This window comes from Mus pahari, chromosome 9 (assembly GCF_900095145.1).
Source record: "Mus pahari chromosome 9, PAHARI_EIJ_v1.1, whole genome shotgun sequence".
In the NCBI taxonomy this organism is placed as follows: Eukaryota; Metazoa; Chordata; class Mammalia; order Rodentia; family Muridae; genus Mus; species Mus pahari.
In genome coordinates, this window is record NC_034598.1 from 12,866,200 (window position 1) to 12,890,347 (window position 24,148).

Below are 24,148 nucleotides of genomic sequence, written 5' to 3' on the forward strand. Positions count from 1 at the left end.
AACTAAAAGAAGAAAAATACATGATCATCTTATTAGATGCTGAAAAAGTCTTTGACAAACTACGGCACCCCTTCATGATATAAGTAATGGAGAGATCAGGAATTCAAGATCCATACCTAAATATAATAAAAGCAATATATAGCAAGCCAATAGTGAACATCAAACTACATGGAGAGAAACTTGAAGCAATCCTACTAAAATTAGGGACTACAAGAAACTGCCCACTCTCCTCTATTCAATATGGTACTTGAAGTTCTGGCCAGAGCAACTAGGCAACTAAAAGAGATCAGAGGGATACAAATGGGAAAAGATGAAGTCAAGATATCAATATTCAAGGATGATATGATAGTATATATTAGTGACCCAAAAATATCCACGAGAGAAATCCTCCAGTTGATAAACACCTTCAGCAATGTGGCTGGATACAAAATTAACTCAAATATATTAGTAGCCATCCTATACTCAAAGGATAAACTGGATGAGAAAGAAATTAGGACAATAACCCTGTTTACAATAGTCAGAAATAATATGAAACGTCTTGGTGTGATGCTAACCAAGCAAGTGAAATATCTTTATGAAAAGAACTTCAAGTCTCTGAAGAAAGAAATTGAAGAAGACCTCAGAAGATGGAAAGATCTTCCATGCTTATGAATCAGCAGTATTAACATAGTAAAGATGGTGAACTCACCAAAAGCAGTCTACAGATTCAATGCAATCCCCATCAAAATTACAACTCAATTCTACACAGAGATAGAAAGAGAAATTCTCAAATTTATCTGGAATAACAGAAAACCCAGAATATCAAAAACCATTCTCAACAATAAAAGAACTTCTGGGGGAATCACCTTCCCTGACATCAAGCTATAGTACAGAAAAATAGTGATAAAACAGTACTGGTACAGAGACAGAGGCAGGTAGATGAATGGAATAAAATTGAAGACCAATAAATGAATCCACACACATTTGATCACTTGATATTTGACCAAGGAGTCAGAAACCATAAAATTGAGAAAGGGCAGGATTTTCAATAAATTGTGTTGTTTCAACTGGTGGTCAGCATGTAGAAGAATGAACACTGAACCATTCTTATTTCCTTGTGCAAGACTCAAGTTTAAGTGGATCAAGGACCTCCACATAAAACCAGATAAGATGAATCTAATAGAAGAGAAAGTGGGAAAGAACCTAGAACACTTTGGCACAGGGGAAACATTTCCTTAAATAACATCAATGGCTTATGCTCTAAGATCAAGAATGTTTCCCACCTAAGGATCTATCCCATCTACAGACACCAAACTCATACACTATTGCATATGTAGCAGAGGATAACCTTATTGGGTATCACTGGGAAGGGAGTCCCTTGTTCCTATGGAGACTCAATGACCCAGGGTAGGGGAATGCTAGGGTGCTGCGTCAGGAGTGGGTGGGTGGGTTGGTCAGGGGACACCATTATAGAGGCAGGGGAAGGGGAAGGGACAGGGGACTTGTGGAGGGGAAACTAAGAAGGGGAAAAACATTTGAAATGTAATAAAATAAGCAAATAAATAAATAAGCAAACAAAAAAAAAACAAAAACAAACAAAAAACACAAAGAAATGCTCAATACAGCAACAAACCCTCCCAAACCAAGAAACAAAAGAGAACTGAATCAAAAACAAAAGAAAAACAAAAATATCTAACAGTAACCAAATAAAAACAAACAACAAAAACAAACCAAGAAACAAACCAAAAAATGAGAAGTTCATTTATTTTTTAACTTATTTTATTAGATATTTTCTTCATTACATATCAAATGCTGTCCTGAATGTCCCCTATACCCTCCGCCCACCCACCCTGCTCCCCTGCCCACCCACTCCCACTTCTTGGCCCTGGCGTTCCCCTGTATGGGGCATATAAAGTTTGCAAGACCAAGGGGCATCTCTTCCCAACGATGGCTGACTAGGATATCTTCTGCTATACATGCAGGTAGAGACACAAACTAATATGATTAGTTCATATTGTTGTTTCACCTGTAGGCTTGCAGACCCCTTCCATTCCTTGGGTAATTTCTCTAGCTCCTCCATTGGGGTCTCTGTGTTCTATCCTATAGATGACTGTGGGTATCCATTTCTATTTTTGCCAGGCATTGGCATAGCCTCACAGAGATAGCTNTATCAGTGTCCTTTCAGCAAGATCTTGCTGGCATATGCAATAGTGTCTGCGTTTGGTGGCTGATTATGGGATGAACCCCCGTGTGGGACAGTCTCTGGATGGTCCATCCTTTCGTCTTAGCTCCAANCTTTGTCTCTGCCACTTCTTTCATGGGTATTTTATTCCCTATTTTAGGGAGGAATGAAGTATCTACGTGTTGGTCTTCCTTATTCTTGATNTTCTTGTGTTTTGGAGATTGTATCTTGGATATTCTAGGTTTCTGGGCTAATATCCACTTATCATTTATATGTTAGCCAACTATTCCTGAACATGAGGCCTGCCCTACAATGGCTGATATGCCCAGTGTTATTCTATTGGAGAAACCTCATTTTCCCTCTCAATGGAGTTTTAAGGTATGGTTTAGTGATTGACCTCCACCATGGTGACTAGGTTTCTTTTTATTAATTGTTTCATTCATTCATTAATATATATCAACATAAAATATAAGATGAAACAAAAAGGATTACACAAACCAACATAAGTAAAAGAGGTCAAGATAAGACACTAGAATTAGAGACTCACTTGTTTATACAGTCAGGAGTTTCATAAAACTCTAAACTGAAACCTGCAATATATACACAAAGTTCCAGGGGCAGACTTCTAGAGGCCCTGTGCTTGCTATTTCAGTTTTTATGAAACTCAGCATGCATAAATATTTTGTTCATGTTGATTTATAGGGCCTTGTTTTCTTTGTGTCTTTCATCCCATCTGTATCTTTCCATTCCCTCTTCCACATTGTTCTCTGAACTCTGAGGAGAGGGATTGATTAGAGATTTCTCATCTGGGGATGAATGTTCTACTCTCACTCTCTGTGTAATTTCTGGCTATAGGTCTCTATATTTTCTCTATAGGTTTCAGTCTTCTACAGAGGAATTTCTGTGATGGTGGTTGGTCAGTGTACTGGATAGCTTTGTGTCAACTTGACACAGCTGGAGTTATCACAGAGAAAGGAGCTTTAGTTAGGGAAATGCCCCCATGAGATCCAGCTGTGGGGCATTTTCTCAATTAGTGATCAAGGGGGAGAGGCCCCTTGTGGGTGGGACCATCTCTGGGCTGGTAGTCTTGGATTCTATAAGAAAGCAGGCTGAGCAAGGCAGGGGAAGCAAGCCAGTAAAGAACATCCCTCCATGGCTTCTGCATCAGCTCCTGCTCTCTGACCTGCTTGAGTTCCAGTCCTGCATTCTTTGCTGATCAAAAGCAGTATGGAAATGTAAGCCAAATAAACCCTTTCCTCCCCAACTTGCTTCTTGGTCATGATGTTTGTGCAGGAACAGTAACCCTGACTAAGACAGTCAGTGAACTGATCCTTGAGTATATCAAAATTTCATTGGGAGATTTTTCATCACTGTGTATTTTATCTCTGGGATATCTAGTTTCAGGTTCTTGATCACCCAAACGGTGTTAAGTATGTGTTCCATCTTGTGAGGTCAGTCTTAAGTCAAATCAGTTATTAGTTGGTTAGTCCCACAAGCTTTGTGCTACCATTGCTATAGCATAGCTTGCTGGCCAGACGTCATTGTAGATAAAGTGTTTATGAGTGGCTTGGTGTTTGAAAACATGCAGAGTATGTTCCTGTATGAAAGACACCAGAATGTAGGGATAAAGCCTCTATGTAGGCACCTATTGGATATCTCTAATTTAATGAGTTTTGTAGGTGCTGTCCTAAACAATGGAGACCTGTCAGTGTGTGGATAGAAACCTGTAGTCTAGGCAACAGCCTGGATTGTTTGGACTTTCTCATGAGGCCCCTTTGGCCAACAACTCAATTTGTCTAAGCCATGGTCCCGGGGACATTTTGTTGACTAGAGTTCACCATTTGGGACTCTGCCTCCCCCATTGTGTGGCTGTTTAATTTAGACTGCCTTCATATACATATAGGTATTAAATTTCATACTTTCCCTCAAATGTCCCATAATCTCTCCCTGTATTTTTTCCATAAACTTGATTTTCATCTACCTCCCCACTTGCACTTTGATGGCATTCCACATATATCTGCAGTTATATATTCTATTTCGTTTTACCCAGATCTATCTGTACCTGTTAGTCCTTTACTCTACACCTACACTCTATGTTTCTATGGATTGTAGCTTGGTTATCGTTGCCTTCCTTGCTAATATCTACATATAAGTGAACATATATCATGTTCTTCTTTCTTGTTAAGGATACTCTACAAAGGATCATTTCTTTCAGGTTCCATCCATTTGCCTGCAAATTTCATGTTGTTGTAGTTTAATAGCTGGGTAAAACTGCATTGTGTAAATAAATCACATTTCTTTATCCACTATTTTTTTGAAAGACACATATGTTGTCTATAATTTTTGTCTATTATGAATAGAGCATCTGAGAACATGATTGAACTAGTATCCTTGTGGTAGGATGGAATATCCTGTGGGTTGATGCCCAAGTGCAGTATAGCTTCATATTGAAGAAGATCATTTCTCATCATTTTGAGAAACTTCTACCATATTCATTTCCATTGTGACTCTATGAGTTTGCAGCCCTACTAAGAATAGCTCAGTATTCTCCTAAATCTACATTGCTGACAGCATAAACTATGATGATGATGATGTTATTGAATTCCTACAGATAATAAGATAAAATCTCAAATTAGTTTTAAATCGCATTTTCCTGGTTGCTAATGATGTTTCTTTAGCTATTTCACAGACATCAGAGTTTCTCAATTCAAAGAGGCTCCTTGGTCTTCCAAACTCTATATGACCTAGCACAAGGCAAGGCCTGGGCCAAGTAGTGGGAGTGGGTGGGAAGGGGAACAGAGGTGGGGGGAGGGGTATGGGAAACATTCGGGATAGCATTTGAAATGTAAATAAAGAAAATAATAAAAAAAAATTCTGTTTAGATAAACACCCCATTTTAATTGGGTTGTTTTTGTTCTTGATATCTACGCAAGTGAGTTCTGTCTATAGTTTGGTATAAGCCGTCCATTGGATGTGTAGCTGGTGGAAATCTTTTCCCATTCTGTAGGCATTCTTTGCCATTCTTTGTCAGAATTGCAAATTCTTTTGTCATACAGAAGTTTTTCAGCTTAAGGAGATCACATTTATTTACAGTTGATCCTAGTGCCTGTGTTAATAATCTTCTATCAGAAAATTATTTCAAGGCTATTCACCACATTCTCTTATATCAGCTTTATTGTATCTGGTTTTATGTTGAGATCTGTGATTAATTTGGAGTTCATTTTTGTGCAGAGTAATAAATTTTAATCAATCATTTATTTTTTCTACAGGTAGCAATTCAGCTTAAGCAGCAGTATTTGTTGAAGATGCTCTCTTTTCTCTAGCGTATATTTATGGCTCCTTTATAAAAATCAAATGGCCAAAATTATGTGAACTTATGTCTGGCTCTTTAATTTGATTCCATAATCAATGTGAAATCTTTTGTGTCAACAACTGTTTTAAAATACAACTTACAATCAGGTATGGTGAAATATCCAGCAGTTATTTTATTGTTAAGGATTGTATTAGGTATACTGGTTTTGTGTGAGTGTGCGTGTTTGTATTGTATTAGGTATACTGGTTTTGTGTGTGTGTGTGTGTGTGTGTGTGTGTGTTTCTATATGAAAAATTTCAACAAGCCATGGACATATCAATCTTACAATATCTTATGATATCTTCTTTAATTTTTTCTTTTTTCTTTTTCTTTCTTTTTTTCTTTTTCTTCTTCTTCTTCTTCTTCTTCTTCTTCTTCTTCTTCTTCTTCTTCTTCTTCTTCTTCTTCTTCTTCTTCTTCCATATTTAGATTTATTCACATTCAAACTACTAAATTGTGATTTTTAAAATGTTTGTTTTTATCAGTGAAGCTCCATCCTTCAGTAGATGGGAACAAATACATACCCATAACTGGACAATGTACAGAGACAGATAGACCTTGGAAAACTCAGTTATAAATGGGATGATTCAATCAAATATCACTCCAAAGGGCTCAGGGAATATGAGGAAGAGGAGACAGAAAGATTGTAAAAGTCAAAGGGAAGGATGGATATAAGAAAATAAAATTTTTAAACATAGTAGGAGTGATATACAAAGGAACTTATAGAGACTGTGGCAATATGTCTATGGATGGCATGGGTCAAAGTCAAATGGGGCACTAGCTTTGCTTGTCCCCATCCCTAACCCAGAAGCTATGTCCAATTGAAACCACTTTAATAGTAAAAAAATAGTTTTCTCCAACAAAGTCTCATTTTCTATACAAACTACTCTTAAGGGCAAATGGATTGCCTAGCCAACACAAAATAAATTGGAAATTTTGGAGTATTGTTATTGTTATTATTATTATTATTATTATTATTATTATTATTATTATTATTATTATTAAATTTATAGGGGTTTTGTGTGTACATTATAGCTTGCTATTTCATGTTTTATGGGATGGGGTATGTGTGTGTGTGTGTGTGTGTGTGTGTGTGTGTATGCACATGTGTATCTCTATGTTTATTCATGCTGCTTATCTTTATATTTGCCACTTTTTCATGTTTGGTTTGTCTATTTCTGTTTGGTTTTATGATATTATGTTTTTAGATGCCTTGTTTTCCAATGAATAAAAGAAAGGGTGTGTATTTGAACTGAAGGGGAGGTGGACAGATCTGGGAAAAGTTGGGAGTAGAAAACCATAACCACAATATATTCTATGAAACAAAACTATTTCCAATTAAAATTTAGGAAAACAAACTAGTAAGTGTTCCCTTTAACTTGAGATTATCTTGTTAGCACTTGTAAATTAAATCTTGGCAGGAACTCATATCATAAAAACCTCTCTCTGAGACTCTTTCACACACAGCATCAGTGTCATCAATACATTCACTGCCCACAGCTTCTTCACAAACATATCTTAATTAGAATCTTGCCATCTCCAACCTTACCTGGCATATGATGTACTCAATTAAATAAAATTATATACTGATTAGAGTTTTATATGAAATCTTACTATTTTTGCTTTAGTGACAGATGTAGAATTTTTAATGTACTTCTGTAACTCAAAATGATTTGGATTTTGTTTGCTAACATCATCTTCAATGTCCTCCAGGTCCTGATTTCAGAGCAATTCCTAACTGCCCTTGGGTGTGTCATCTAATTCACTGCTTAGCGGTCTTTCTCTTTTATGTGCATTACCCCACTCCTCACATACAAAATGTCACTCATATTAAACTCTGTTCATGATGTGTGTTCTTTACAATATGCTCTTGATTTGATTTGTAAGTAATTTGTGGAGAAAATTGGATCTCTGTAAGGTTCAAGGTTCAGGGAGGTTAACTCATACTTTTCTTCTCTGTTCATTTTTTTAAATTTTAGAAACAGTATACTTTTTGCATCATAGAAAACATGTGGCAATGTTTCTTCTTTTTCCAATTTAGAGCAGTTTAAAAAAATGTGAATATTAGATTTTCCTTACAATTTCCTGATAGTATCTGGTAATAAGTTTATCTATCCTATTTCATGTAAGATTGAGCTCAAATACTTTGAGTCCTGTATCTAAGGTATATAGTATTTTCAGCGACAAGGATTTAGGTTCAGCCTCTGGAAGTCAACCTATATTGTTTTTATTTCCAGGCTATTGTACATGGGGCAGGAATGAACACTGCTGAGTGAGAATCTCTAAAGTGGAATGTATAGTCCTTTTGGAACATGCCAAGGGGTAGTATAATTGGGTCGTACAGTGATTTGCTTGCGATGTTTTAAGGGTTTTCCATATTTATTTAAGTGGTTTTAAAAGCTTACATTCCTGCCAACAGTAAATAAGTATTACTGCCCCCCTATAGCCCTGCAGGCATTTATCATCAGTTCTTTGTTGATGTTAGCCACTCTGACAGGGATACTGTTTTAATTTCCATTTCCTTAACTGTCATGGATGATAAATAATTCTTGAGGTATTTGTTTCTGAATTTATAAAAACAGGTCTGTTGACACTAACAGCTTTTTTTTATATTTATTACAGAACCTTGTGACACTTGGCCACTGTAACCTTTTCAGCTGTACAGATTTTCCTCCTTATATTAAAGTCTTTAAAAAGTGATCCTTAGGTAAGTGATAGGCTGATTTAGTGGACATGAAATTCCAGTCCCCAAGTGACATTCTTGTCACATTAGCACAGACATCTGCTAAGGGAAAACTGAGTAGTATACAGAAATCATTGTTTCTGGATTGTTTAATTAGTTTTTGTTATCAATTTTTATTAAAAAAAACATTTACAGAAATTACCCCATTAACTAACCTGTTTGAAAGAAATATAATAAGATAAAATAGGAAAAAATTTAATTGGTTTCCAGAGAAAGATTTTTTTTAAAGAAAACTGTCAAATGAAAATTGGCACACTGACAGATTTTATTATAGTACATGCATGGCAGTGTCAATCATATGTAATAGAGTATAGCATTATGTATGTGCTAAAATATGATGGGTAGCACATTATATTTTTGGAAAGTCGAGTAAAACAGAAATGTATTGTCTTGGAGAATGTGCTGAATGACTAGTCTATGCAAAATGTATTTATAAAGAGCATTGAGATTCCACTAGAAGAGTGGATTTCACATGGTCCAAATGATTACAAAATATATATTTCATATTGTAATTAATTATAACTCTAGAAAAAGAAGACATATGTTTAAGTTTTACTGTGTTGTAAGATAAGTTTATATTCCTACTTTACTGGAGAGTTCATGAATATTTTTAGTCACATGTTTCAATAGGTACAGCTTAGAAGAGAGTTACCAGTGGTGACTATAAGTGTTCTACACACACTTGACTTGTATAAGAAGAGCTATGTAAAATTTATATTCAATGTAAACTTGATATTTTTTCAGGTATATGTTAATTGAACTGTGAGATACTTTTAGATTCCATACAATTGTGTTCTTATTTTTAAAATTATATGACTATGTCATTTCTTCTCAAGTGACTTAATTATCTCTGTATCAGCAAATAATATGCCTCGCTTTGGAGGCCATTGTCAAACCTAGTGAATACACTTTTCCTAATATGTACCCAAATAAACTTATATAATGATACTGTCAGCTACTTTAAATTATTCAAGGACTACAAACATGGCTCAGAAGCTAAGAATACTTGTTGCTCTTATAGAACACAGACATGGTTCCCAACAACCACAAGGTATCTAAGAACTGTATGTGACTCCAGTCCCATGGGATCTAACTCCCTCTTCTGATCTCAGTGGGCACCAGGCAAGCATGTGATGCACGTGTGTACACACATACAAAACACTCATACATTTAAAAGAAATAAATGTTTTAATTTAAAAAATCCTTTTGAATTAAAAAGTCACATTTATTCATTTTATATTATAGTCTTGCCCTACCAATTATGTAGGATTGTTCAGTTACTGTGTAACTTATAATATTAATTATTTTCAATGGGCACAATATTTAGTAGTCATGATATGCTATTATACTCTTTTTCTGTTATTTAATTGCTTAATAAATAGTACATTAAACTAACCATGATTCAAATAAACATATATTTATTTAGTGGGAAGACTTTGTTTCATAATCATAACAATATAACTGCTTAGAATCATCCTGTGATGATACTGTTTAATCATACTGTTATTACAATTTGGAATAAAACAATATTAAGTAATCTGTCTAAGTGATATTCAAAATTCTTAGCAAATTAATGTATTTGAGAGGATATAAATAAATACAACAAATATTAGACTCTGTGGAATGACTTAAGAGCAAGACAAATATAAGCATAATTGATCTGTATTAAATTAATAGTAGTTTAGCAGAACCACTGAAAATTCCTATTGAAAAGAGTAAACAGTTTTTACATTTAAATTTTACTTATGGGAGAGAGGAAATTTCCTAAACAGAACTCTAATGGCTGAGGCTCTGTAAGATCAACAATTGATAAATGAGACTTCAAGAAACTGAAAAGCTTCTGTAAGGCAAAGGACATATTTAATAGGACAAATTGCCAAATTACAGATTGAGAAAACAATCTCTACTAACCCCACATCTGATAGAGTGCTAATATCCAAAATATATAAAGAACTCAAGAAGCTAATCTCCAAAAAACCAAACAAGTCGATTAATAAATGGGGTATAAAAGTAAAGAGATAATTCACAACAGAGGAATCACGAATAGCTGAGAAGCACTTAAAGAAATGTTCAAAGACATTAGTGATCAGGGGAATGCAAATCAAATCAACCCTGAGATTATACCTTACACCAATCAGAATGGCTAAGATCAAAAACTAAGTTGACGACACATGTTCTTGAGAATGTGGAGAAAGAGGAACACTCTTCCATTGCTGGTGGGATTACAAATTACAACTACTCCGGAAAACAATCTGGAGATTCCTCACAAAATTGGAAATAGCTCCACCTGACAGATGCCCCACAATGCCACAGGAGTAGGTGTACCATTATATCCATAGGCACCTTATTTGTTATAGCCAGAAGCTGGAAACAACCGAGATGTCCCACAATGGATGAATGGACACAGAAAATTTGGTTCATTCCATAATGGATTACTATTCAGCTATTAAGTAAGAGGACATCCTAAAATTTGTAGGCAAATGAGTGGAGTTAGAAAATACTGTCCTGAGTGAGATAACTCAGAACCAAAAAGGCATGCCTGGTATGTACTAATAAGTGGATAATAGCTGTAAGGTACAGAATATTCAGGATACAATCCACAGAACTCAAGAAGGTTAACAAGCCTAAAGGCCTAAGTGAAGATGCCTCAATCCCACTTGGGTGAGAGAAGAAAGCAATCACTGGTGTTGGAGGTGCAGAGGGAGGGAGGGATCTGGGTGGCAGAGGGGAAAGGGAGGGGAACAGGGGAACATGATCAGGTATGGGGGGAACAGAAGTGAAGCCCTGAGGGCCAGCAAAAAGAATGAAAACAGGCAACCTCCAGGAGATGGGAGATGGGGGACAGGGAGGACTCTAGAATGTACTACAGATCTGGGAGGTGAGAGATGCTTAGGACTCAGAGGGAGGGACCTTAGATAAAATACCCAGCACTGGGGAAAGGGAACTTTTGGAGTTTACCTCTAGTAGAAAGACAGGGCATCAATTGGAGGGATGGGGCTGCCATCCAACAGTCAAAAACTGACCCAGAATTGTCCCTGTCTAAAAGAACTATAGGAACAAAAATTGAGAAGAAATTGAGGGAAAGGAGGTCCAGTGACTGGCCCAAATTTGTACCCATCTAAATGGAAGGCTCCAAGGCCTGACACTATTACTCATGCTATGGCATGCTTATAGACAGGAGCCTAGAATGGCTGCCCTTTAAGAGACCCAACAAGCAGTGGAAAGAGTCAGATGCTAATACTTACACCCAACCAATTGACAGAAGCTGGTGGTCTCTGTGGTTGAATTAGGGAAAGTCTGGAAGTTGAGCAGGAGGGTGATCCTATAGGAAGACCAACATTCTCAACTGAACTGGAGCCCTGAGATCTGTCAGACACTGAGCCACCAACCAGGCAGCATACACTAGCTAAAATGAGGCCCTTGACACATATACTGGAGAGGACTCTCTGGTCTGGCCTCAGAAAGAGAGGATGCACCTAACCTTTGAGAAATTTGAGGCCCCAGACTGTAGAGAGGTCTGGTGGAGTGGGGCAATATTGGGATACCTCTTGGAGATGGGTGAGGAGGAATGGGATGAGGAACAGTTGGAGGGTGGACAGGGAGGAGGTTAATGACTAGACTGTAAAAAAAAAGATTAAATAATAATAATAATAATTAATAATAATTACTTTACTTGTGTAGAATGTCATTTGGCCACTACACACACACACACACACACACACACACACACACACACACACACACACACACAAATCTATCTACCTACCTATCTATCTCTGAATGTAAACATGTAGATATATATCCACATATACCTGACAATTAATTTCATGAAAACCATAAGCAACTGAGAATATCACATATATATTTGAAATAAATACAGTCCCTGGGAGTATACTTACAACCCAGTGTCAGAAGATCGGTACTGTTTTCAGTTGTCTGTCCTAATATCACAGTAATGCTAAGCCAACTTTGTGATTGGTTCCTATTCATGCCACACTCTATCTTCTGTATTCACTATAGTAGAGAGTACTTTACTGGCGTTTTCAAGCACTCGGTGCAGAGCACTGTCACTGAGGACTAGCACTGAGGGTGCCTCAGAAGAGGAATGTTAAAATGTATGTTTCCTCCCACTCTGCTTTTGACTCTATTCCTTTATGTTCTTGTAACCTGATATGCATTCACTATCAAATGAGAAAAAAAATCATTCATTTTATGTACCATTTATTCTACTTACAACCCAAAGAAAATGATTTCTTACATAAAAAACAAACAAAACAAAAAACAAAAAAACAAAAAACAAAACTGCAAACTATCAGAAAGTCAATGACTTGGCCCACTTTCCATTTGTTTTACATCTAGCCTTGTCCATGCCATCAAGAGATGACAACTTAGCAGCCTGGGAACAGGTCTTCTGCATGGAACACTTCCAAACCACAAAATAAAGAGTTCTTACAGTCTATGATTGGTTTGTCACCTAGCATCGGAATGTCTGGCCTTATTTCTTACTCACAATATACTACTGTGTTCTGCTTATCCCATTCAAGTACAAGAGACTATATATGTACCTAATAAGAGCTTACTCAATTGTTCTGGTTTATCTATAGAATGGGAAATGCAGTATTTGAAACAGATGCTTATACAATGATTTTAAGTACACATGTATTAATGATCCAGAGAGATTTCTATAGAAATTATACAAGACAAACTAAAGGAAATAAAATTAAAATATAGTCACTAAAATGTGAAAGAACGATAAGTAATAATTCATTTAAAATTGGCAAGGAATTTTAAGATATAAATTTAAAATATATATGGAAAGGGTTAAAAGTTTATAAAAAATTACTAACATCCCTAATCATCAAGGCAATTCAAATCAAAATCACATGAGATATCACTCGTAGCATGACTATTTTCACAGAAAACAATGAGTACTTAAAACATGCAAAAAATGAAATGCACAGAGAAGTACTACATGCAATCATTCATAAGTAGAATTTTAAACTGCTGGTCTCATAGAAGTTGAGAGCACATTCCTTGCTAATAGACATTAGAGAATAAAAGGAAAGTGCAAGAGATGAGGGTAGACCACTGTTTCAAGTGAATGATTGGAGGAATAGATTATGACATGCATTGTACAATAGGATGAAGATAGTCATACACACCATCTCTCAAAAAATAGAAGAAAGTAATTACATTTTACTTAATGGAAAGAAACGATGTAAGAACAAATCAGTGAATCAGTAGTGCCCAGAAACAATAAAGACTTGTTTTGTTGCATAATAATAAATATTAAAATAACAATAATGGAAACCATATTTCCAGGAAACCTTCTGTTGATAAACCTGTAAATCAACACATAATATTGACTCACATTTCAAGGAGTTCTGATTTGTCTGGAAATCTAACATTCACAGAAGTAAGCATCAGACTTACCAGATTCATTCATTTCAATGGGAATATATTATACTTATCATGACTTCCTGAATACATTAAGACAGCTAAGATGAGTCTCTCCAATTTTCCTTCTACCAAAACAATAAATACTTGCTGTTCACTGAGTGTATTTATGAAAAGAAAATGTAAAATGTCCATAACATTTTGTATAAATATATAACTTTTCTATGTATTTCTATGCTATAAATAAACAATAAAGGGTGTTCTAGGTTATTTCTGTGACTGTTCAACTGTGGTCCTGGGTGCTCTTTGTCATGTCTGTGATAGTTCAGCTGTAGTTATGTGTTATTGTGCATGTAAGTAGATTTGAGCATTACTGTGATTGCTGACACTCTTTGCTTCTCTATAACTGTGCATATGAATTAGTAAACCACTCTAGGCACAGTCCTATGACTATTAGACACTGCACTTTTCTTCTAAAAGAAATGATCCTGTATTATTTTGTAGGAGTTAATGATCTTACTAGAATCTGGTATTCCTGTCTTTTCTGGGACCTTCTGGATATAGGTAACTAATGTACACATTCATAACTCATGAAAAATTCCAAGTCCTACTAGCACATAGAAGAATTTTATGCAGCTTGATAGAAATGGAGGTAAATATACAGGCTAGCAATCTTAGAAACAACACACACATATATACATACATATAGATAGAAGGTAGGAAAGATTAAATATTAAATGTTTTAGAGAAAAACAGTTATATGATTTATAGTCCTAACAAATGTTTGTAGTGTTAAGTTATATTTGCTTTTCATTTTCTTCTATGTTAATTTGAAAGTTTGAATAATACAAGTATGTAACAAATAAGCATTTATTACTATAATGGAGTATAATAGCATTTTGACTAACCTTTAAGAATAATTTTATTAAATGATTTCAGTTGCTAAGTTGAATATTTTACATTTACTTTAATTTTTTTGAGTTTCAGAGTACTCAACCAAGTAATGTACATTCCTTATGTAAGTTTCCCTGAACACATATTCATAGAATATGAAGAAAATTCCATCCACAATAGCCACTGTAAGAGACAGCCTAAATATGGAAGAGTACTGTTTGTATTTCCACAGCTTATATAAAACAGTAGCATATCTCTCAGAAGGCCTTTCCAGGCGCAGGAAAGACTTAGGCCTCAGGAATCCTTAACTTATACACTTGTGCTTATAAAAGATAGAATAAATGAAGATCAATATACCTACTAATAAAGACTACAGCTTTATGCACGCTTGCCTGCATGTGCATCTTTGTATGCTACACCTTATAGCAACCTGAATTACATAATAAAAAATGCTTATTTCTGTATACAAACACATACATTTAGATTTTCACATGTTTGGTTGAAATGAATATAAATCACCTATTGGAAATGGAATTATGGAAACTTGATGAGAAAAGTACTTAAGAGATTTGCAATATTAGAGTGCCTGCCCATGCATGCACAAACACTTGGAGTTTTATTCAGGCTCTTCATCATGTCTGGGGCTTCTAGTTTATTTTTGTTGCTGAGATAAAATATCCTGACAAGACACAAGTTTGGAAAGAAAGGGTTTATTAAGTTTACAACTCCAGGTTACAGTCTATCATTACACTGAAGTCAAGGTAGAAACTTAGTGCAGATGTCACATAACAACACAGACAAGAACAGAGAGAAGATTGCTTGTTGTGCTCCGATGGACTTCTTCATTCTTATACAGTTTGGGATCCCTTGTTTAGCAAATGGTGCTGAGCAAAGTAAGGTGGCTTCCCACATACTTTTTTTTTGAGACAGAGTTTCTCTGTATAACCCTGGCTGTCCCGGAACTCACTCTATAGACTGGCCTCAAACTCAGAAATTTGCCTGCCTCTGCCTCCCAAGTGCTGGGATTAAAGGCTTGCACCACCACTGCCTGGCTCCCACATAAATTAATGTAAAACAATCCCACACTCATATATTCATGGACAAATTCAATGTAGAAATCCCTCACTGTGCCTTTTTCCTAGATTGTGTCAAGTTAACAATTGGCATAATTATCAGTAGTTTTTCTTGTGAGGAACTAACCAATTAACTGGTTTTCTGCCTTGTATAATGTAAGAAAAACATGATGTCTCCATTTTAAGAAATTGAATAGAATATCTTAAAATTAACTTTTATCCTTTTTGGAATAGAATTGATGTTAAGAATAGTAATATGTTATAATAGATATTATGTAATGTTCCTCAAAGGAATTGATTGTGATTTGGTTGCTTTTGCCATTGTTTGTCTTTTTGAGGGTATTGACAAATTTTATTTTGCACTCTAGATTGCCAGAAGTACATATAGCTGTGTAATATAAGTCTATCTTTGCATTTTTGGCCAGTATGGAAGGAATGATTTTCTGATGGACAAAAATTGCATTAGAGATTTCTTCTAGCCAGTCCTTTGCTTATACAACCTCAGTGCATGTACTACCACTCATCAGTGGGAATAGAAACTCAGAAACTTTCCTAATATGCCACAATGTTCACTGACAGCCTTATTTGTGTGTTCATTTCTTTTTCCCCTCAGAGCAAGTCCATTTCTGAGACCCTATTCAAGACTGTGCAGTAAAGATTTCCAACCAAATCTCAAAACAAAGCAGTAACTTGTCAGTGTCTATTAAGACACACAGAGAAGGATTTGTAAAGACAACAAGCAGAAAAGCATTCACAGATAAAACAAAAATAAAACAAAACAAACACAACACAAGACAACCAAACCAAACCAAACCAAACAAAACCAAACAAAACAAAATACACCACAGATCAAGTGTCCCAGATAGAGTCTTTGGATTACTGAGTTTCTTAGATGGTTCAGGTTTGATGGAGAGTCCATCTACTCCATCCCTGAGATCTAATGCTGTCCTTGATTACGGTCACTCTCATTCATTTGGGAAATAAACAATCATTTCCCAAAACAGAAAATTTGCCTTTTTCATCATTGGAAATCATCTTTCCCAAAATGTCAGCTTTATATGGTTTGAAACATGGCTTTGATAGAGGAGAGAATTATAAATGTATGCAGGAAAGACATGTGTGGCTGCAAAGTTACATGAAGGCTTGCCTAGAGGTAGATTTTTCTAGCACTCTTCTCCTGCTTTGTTTAAGGATTTATGGAAATGTATAGGGTGATGTTGTTTACAGTTTGTTCTGTATAATGTAATCAAATAGCCAATTAGTTAGAAAATAGGATATGTTACAAAATATCCCATACTCTGTTGTGACTAGACTGATTTTTTTAAAACCCCAGAACCTTATTGTTTTTCTTCTAGAGAATCTATTTCTAGCATGGGCATTTTGCATCATTTCTATGATTTTCCAATATTTGGGCACAGAGAGCCTCTTTCATATTTCATTCTAGGAGCCTTCTTATCTATAACTGTTGAAGACATTCATTGGCCAGTTGACCTGATAAAGTCCCTTCCAGACTCTAAAGTATCAGCAGCTACAAAGTGGGAACTCACACAAGGTGTTGGTCATGTTCACTGCAGTGCAGCTGAGAGCATTGCATAGTGTACGGTTTTCACAAAGGGAGTGCACTTTAGCTGTCCTAGGTTCCAAATAAAAACTGTCTTTATGGGGAATACTGAATTCAGTAACCCATTGACATGAACAAAGATGTTTTGGCCATCTCAGTGATGGCATCAATTTTAGATTAATGACCAAACTATTGAGATCCCCTTATGTCCACTTATAACTAATGTGCACTTATAAGCGAGTACTATTATATGTGTCTTTCTAGGTCTGGGTTGTCTTACTCAGAATGATACTGTCTAGGTCCATCCATTTCCCTGAAAATTTTATAATGCCCTTGTTTTTCATAGCTGAATAGTATCCTATTGTGTACATGAACTACATTTTCATTATCCATTCTTAGGCTGAGGGAAATCTAGATTGTTTCCAGTTTCTGGGTATTTACTGCTATAAACATCATTAAGCAAGTGTCTTTGTGGTATATATAGTGATGCATCTTTTGAGTATATTCACAGGAGTGGTATAGCTGTGTCTTGGGGTAGAACTATTTCCAGTGTTTTGAGAAACCACAAAATTAATTTCCAAAGTGGTTGTACAAGTTTACACCTCCAACAGCAATGGATGAGTCTTTCCCTTGCTCCAGACCCTTACCAGCATGTATTGTTGATTGAGATTTTGATCTAAGCCATTGTGATGGGTGTAAGATGAAATCTCAGAGTCATCTTGATTTGTATTTCCCTGATGACTAAGGATGTTAAATATTTCTTTAAGTATTTCTCATCCATTTGAAGTTCCTCTCCTGAGAACTCTCTGTTTAGCTCTGCATTCCATTTTTTTTCCAAGACAGGGTTTCTCTGTATAGCCCTGGCTATCCTGGAATTAACTCTGTAGACCAGGCTAGCCTCGAACTCAGAAATCTGCCTGCCTCTGTCTCCCGAGTGTATTGTATTGTATGGTTTGGGCTTCTTTGTCAATTACCAAGTGTCTGTAGGTTTGTAGGTTTATTTCTGGGTCTTTAATTATATTCTGTTGATCAACCTGTCTTTTTTATGCCAATAATATGTTGGGTGTTTTTACTATTATTCTGTAGTATAGCTTGAAATCAGAGATGGTCCTCCAAAAGTGCTTTAATTCTTCAGGTTTGAAGTAGCTATCTTTCATTTTTGTTTTTTTTCATATGAAGTAAAGAATTGCTCTTTCAAGGTCTGTAAAGAATTGTGGTGAAATTTGATTAAAAATTGTTTTGAACCTATAGATTTCTTTTGGTAAAATGGCCATTTTTTTGCTATGTTAATTCTACTGGTTCATGAGCATGGGAGATCTTTCCACCCACAAAACCTTCAAACGCAAGTTTCTCCTGCATACAAGATAAGCAGGGATAAAATTTAAGCAAAGACTGAGGGGATGGCCAACTGAATACTGGCCCAACCTGAGGTCCATCCCCAGGGAGAGAGCAAACACTCTGACACTATTAATGATACTCTGCTATACTAGCAAAGAAAAAGCTAGCATAACTGTCTCCTGAGAGGCTTCACCTGGCAGTTGACGGAAATAGAGTCAGAGACCAACAGCTGAACATCAGGTAGAGCTTCTGAAAACTTGAGGAATTATCAGGGAATCATCAAGGAAATAATTTAGCAAGCCAGAGGAGTCAAGGACACCACAAGAATATCTACAGAGTCACTAACCTAAGCCCATGGGAGTTCACAAAGACTGAACCACCAGCCAAAGAGCATGCATGGGTTGGACCTTGTCCCCTACATATTTGTAGCATATATGTGGCTTGGTCTTCATGTGGGTTCCCTAACAATTAGAGCAGGGGTTATCTTTTTTTCTGTTACCTGCCATAGGATCCCCTTCCTTTAACTAGACTGCTTAGTTGAGCCTCAGAGGGAGAAGATGTGTTTAGTCCTGTTGGAACTAGATGTCCCAGAGTAGGATGGTACCTAAGAGGGGCTTCCCCTATTCTGAAACTTGGAAGAGGAGAGAACGCTGCCATTTGGAAATAAAGAATGAATAAATGAATAATTTATTCATTCTTTATTTCTCTAGAATTTATTTTTAAAAGAATCAGCCTCACAAAGGATAAGTAGACATTTTCCCTGAGATGAAAGCCTTTCATCTGAAAAGAGGCAGCTGATTTGGAAGATAATCTAGACAGTCAAAATTATGAATCCCTTGGTATCATTATGAACTAGTCACCATCTAGAAATGCAAAGTCAGCAAAAAAAAAGTGTTAACTACTCCCCTGAGGACAATTCTAATGACACTCTTACTCACTGGAGGACACAGACAGCCCTATGCTTTCAGGAACTGTGGCTAAAGGTGACACTTTCAAAGTACAGCTGGGAAATCTTTTCTACATAACAATATCTGATTTGTCCTCGCTTCAGGGTACTTTTAATTTTAGCAAATATTTCTCTTTGGGGACATATTCCATTTTTATTGTATCTTGGGGGAAATTGTTTTTGTATAATTACTTTAGTTTATATTAAGCTTTCAGGGTTTCTATACATATTTATTAATAACTGTAATAAAATAAAACCATAAACCAAAGATTGGGAATATTCTATAGTTCTATAGAGTATTAGTGAGTGAATTCAACCAAAAATAAAAAATAATGAACAAAATCCCCTAGTATATATACATTTTTCCCAAGATTCATTGGACTGATACCTCTAATACATTTTAACCCTAAAGTACAATTAGAAAATAAACAATTAGTCATTAAACATTTGTTTAATACAATTTGACTTTATTCAGTACATTGGAGGAATAAGAATTATAAATGCTAACTACACACTAATATTAGAACAAGTTCTTAGTATTTATGATATTTCTGAAAATAGAGAATTGCAACTAAAATCAATTTTAATACCTGAAATTCAGGTTTATGTGTTTTGTTTTGGTTTGTTTTTAATCTATGTACTATACTGACAAAGGTTGAAACACCCATTTGATCTGGCAACTTTTCTCCTACCCTATCTTTAATTTTAACAAAATTTGTAATTTCTCATTCACATCTGTTCACTATTTATAAGTGCTCTTTTTACCTTATCAATAAGTCATAGAAATACACACCAATAATTTATTCCTATTTGGTATTTGGAATTACAAAAAGTGAAATCTATAGGATGTTGGTTACTGTATTCTCTAGTATATAGTCAGATATAATTGACAATAATATAGTAGTAACAATATACAGACTGGGAAGAACATATATGAATACTTGATGGTGAAGGCAGAGGGACAAAAATCAAGGTTGTGAGGTCACAAACATGTTTTGTACTCCAGTTAAATGTTAACAGCTTAGACAAATTCACTCTTCCTGTTATTAAATTCAATACCTTAGTAATCATCTTATTGTTTGTTTTGCCAAGAGTTGATGAAGCTTAGTTTTTGTCATTTACAACAAAAACTCTGATTATGCTCATCACTGTTAGTAGACTTCTTATTGTTTTTGTGCTTACTACCAGTTTGTACTACATGCAAATTTAAATGTGGTTCCCATGGACATGTGAATGTACCTTTTTTCCTTAGAATTCATTTCCCTTCAGACAGTGAATATCCAGTGACTTTTACTAGAAAATTCATATCAGTTAGAGACAGAAGAAAGGTGGGAATGAACCTGAAGGAGAACATTAACCTGAACCAAATAGTATGCTACTAGCAGAGACAAATGCAAGGTGCTCAAATGGCTGTTGTCTGAGGGCATTGGAAAGTTTTAAGTAATCAGGAGCTTATGAGCAGCTGGCAAGGAAGGACAACACAATGCCAAAGGTAATGATTTTAAGATGTTATGACAGATTTCAAGTAAGTAGTTCACATTTGAAAGTAAATTATGAATATTATAATAATGCACAGAGATTATATGTTAGATCTCTGCTGATGGACACACAGCAATGCATACTTACACATAGGATCGTGACCTAGTTTGAGATAGTGAGTAGTGACTGAGTGAGTAGAAGTTTGAGCTCAGTGAAATTTGAGTCATGTTCCTGTATGGCAGGCTAAAGATTTTGGACAATAATTCAATGGCAGTGTACGATACTTTACAAAGGAGTATAACTATAAGGGAAAAAGACACAGAGGGAGTCAAATGTCTCAAACAGAAAGATGACAGTGCTTGATTTAGCATTTGGAACACAGAGTTAAGTATAAGTGAAATTAAATTAATTTTTAAAAAGGGATGTCAGGTTAGGCAACAATTTGAGACTTTACTTTCAGTACTGTACCAACATTGATGTCAGTCAATATTATATTTGAGATGCCATCAATTAATGGAGTAATTGGCATTCTATTTATAGTCTGGCATTACCATCAGTAGGGAATGTTTGACTTTGTCAGTAAATGATCTTGCAAAATCATATAAGTTTATAGGGTAAAACCAGGCCTGCTCGCCATTTTGTCTGCTCTATTAGCCAGTACCCAATATCCAAAGTACAGTAAGTAATGCACAAAATCATATTATGTGGTACAAGAAGCAGAAGTCCTGCGATTTGTAATATCTAACCTACAGATAATATGGAAATAAAATGAAATATATTGTATTGCTTTCCCAAATTTTAATTCTCCCTCTTTACCATTCTCCTACAGTCTTAATTTTCCCTTCACATTTCTTTACTTTTTGTTTATAGGCATCAATATTTAAACACTTCCTAATGAAAATATTACATCAGAAACATTTTACTAAACTAGACTGTTATCTCACAGTATATATGGATAAATAACCAGAAACTAATTATATACTTTGAGACTTGAAACATTGAAAATGTTAAACTCCTGAAAGGAAACCTAGTGGACATGATGTTGGCTTAAACGATGCAATTTTTGAACAAATTTAAAGCATAAACAAGAGAGCAAAAGTAAAGAAATGGGATGATATGGAACTAGAGACACTGACAGCGTGAGACAAACAGTAGAGAAAGCTGGCAGCCTCAGAGTGGGAAGACTTATAAATGACACATTTAGTAAGGGGCTAATATCCATAACAAATTAGAAATCCATACATCTCAGTATTAAACATTATACAAGATGAAATAAGATTGCTTGAGTTGACAGTTCTCAAAGGGGATAGTCAAATGGCGATTAGTAGAACAAAGGTTCAAAATAGTCCTAGAAATACAAGCAGTAACGCCTCACTCACTGTAGTATCTTCTCCAAATATTAGGGAAGCAGTTATCAAGAAGTTGTGAGATAAGAGGAACTGATGAAGGGAAACATTGCACTCTGTTAGCATCTAAATGCAGTCATTAAAAAACAGTATGGAGTCTTCTGGATAAACTACAAATAGAACAAGTGTATGATGCAGTAATCCTATCAGTAGCTATTTGGCCAAAGGGGGCTGGGGAAGCCGGGCGGTGGTGGCACACTCCTTTAATCCAAGCACTTGGGAGGCAGAGGCAGGTGGAATTCAGAGTTCGAGGCCAGTCAGGTCTACAAAGTAGGACAGCCAGAGCTATGCAGAGAAATCCTGTCTCAAAAAAAAAAAAAAAAAAGCATGCCACAGACATATCTATTTATGGTTATGGATCATTTTCTTTTTCATGTTTTGTTGTATCAGTCAAAAGTGAAAATAAGTAAATGACTGAAAATATAATTTTTGTACTCACATATTTACATATAACTTTACCCTTAAAAACTATAATATTAATAAATATATCATGTACCCACAATTACAGTATAATATAAAATGGTTTCACTATGCTGAGAATCATCTATGGATGACTAATTTATCTCTTTTCCCCCCAAAATCCTGACAACTACCTCTCACTTTATTCTTTCCAAGTATTTGTCTTTTCTAGAATATCATACATCTAAATTCACATATCATATAGTATTTTCATATTTTATACTAGAGATTTAAGTTTCATCTATTTATTTTCATGATTTGATGCTTTACGTTCTTTCAGCATTGTCTGTATATGCTACCACTGGTCTGTCTGTTTATGTACTTCAGAATATCTTCGATGCTTTCAAATGTTTTAAAATTAGGATTAAGGCTGTTAAAAACATCAATGTCTGTTATTTCTGTTAACTGAATCTCATTGTGGCAGATACCATGGAGTGAATGATGTATTGTCTCATGTGTAAGAATTTGTTCCCTCTTCCAAATTGGCTATGCAGTTTAGTATTCCTAAGCAATAAAAGACACATTCTATTAGGCCATCTTGTTACTAGTATTGATATTGACCTTGTTTCAGATTTTAAGTCCTTCAATATGTCTGTGGTATTATCCTCGGATATTTCTCCTATTTTTATTACTATTTCCAGAGTGTTAGACAGTTCTCACGAGTGTATGTAGCAAATCCAGAGCATCACTAACTCCCAAACATTCAGAAAAACCCAAAAGTCAAGAAACTAAGAAAAGAGAGGCCAAACAACTTCCTTCTACCTAAACTTATTGTAATGAGAAAAATTTAGTTAAAACACCTCAATTCCTACAATAGCTTAATGACTTCCAAACAATGCAAATAAATAAATAAAACAAAAGTTTCACTGCAACACAAAATAAACAAAACGTTTGGTGTTCTTGCTCGGAGGCGAACTATAAAAGAATTATAAAATTGATGCTTTATATATATGAGGTGTATATTGCATTCATGATTGTGTGTGCATGTGTGTGTGTGTGTATTCAGTGGGAAGTAATTACAAAACGTAAAGTACAACACATAGATCTTTCGTATACACACACAAAAATACACATGCATATACATTATATATATATATATATATATATATATATATATATACATATATATTATATTTTAATTATAGTATACTGTAGTGGCTATTCTTGGCTGTCAACTTGAGTATATTTGAAATGAACTACAATCCAGAATTGGAAGGATCACCAGTGAACCTAATCTGGAGGCTGGGAGATAGAAGTTTCTGATCTGGATCTTGGTATGGAGATCTTGAGACACAGTGGTGATTGAATCCAGAAGATTAAGACAGGGAGATCTCTGAGT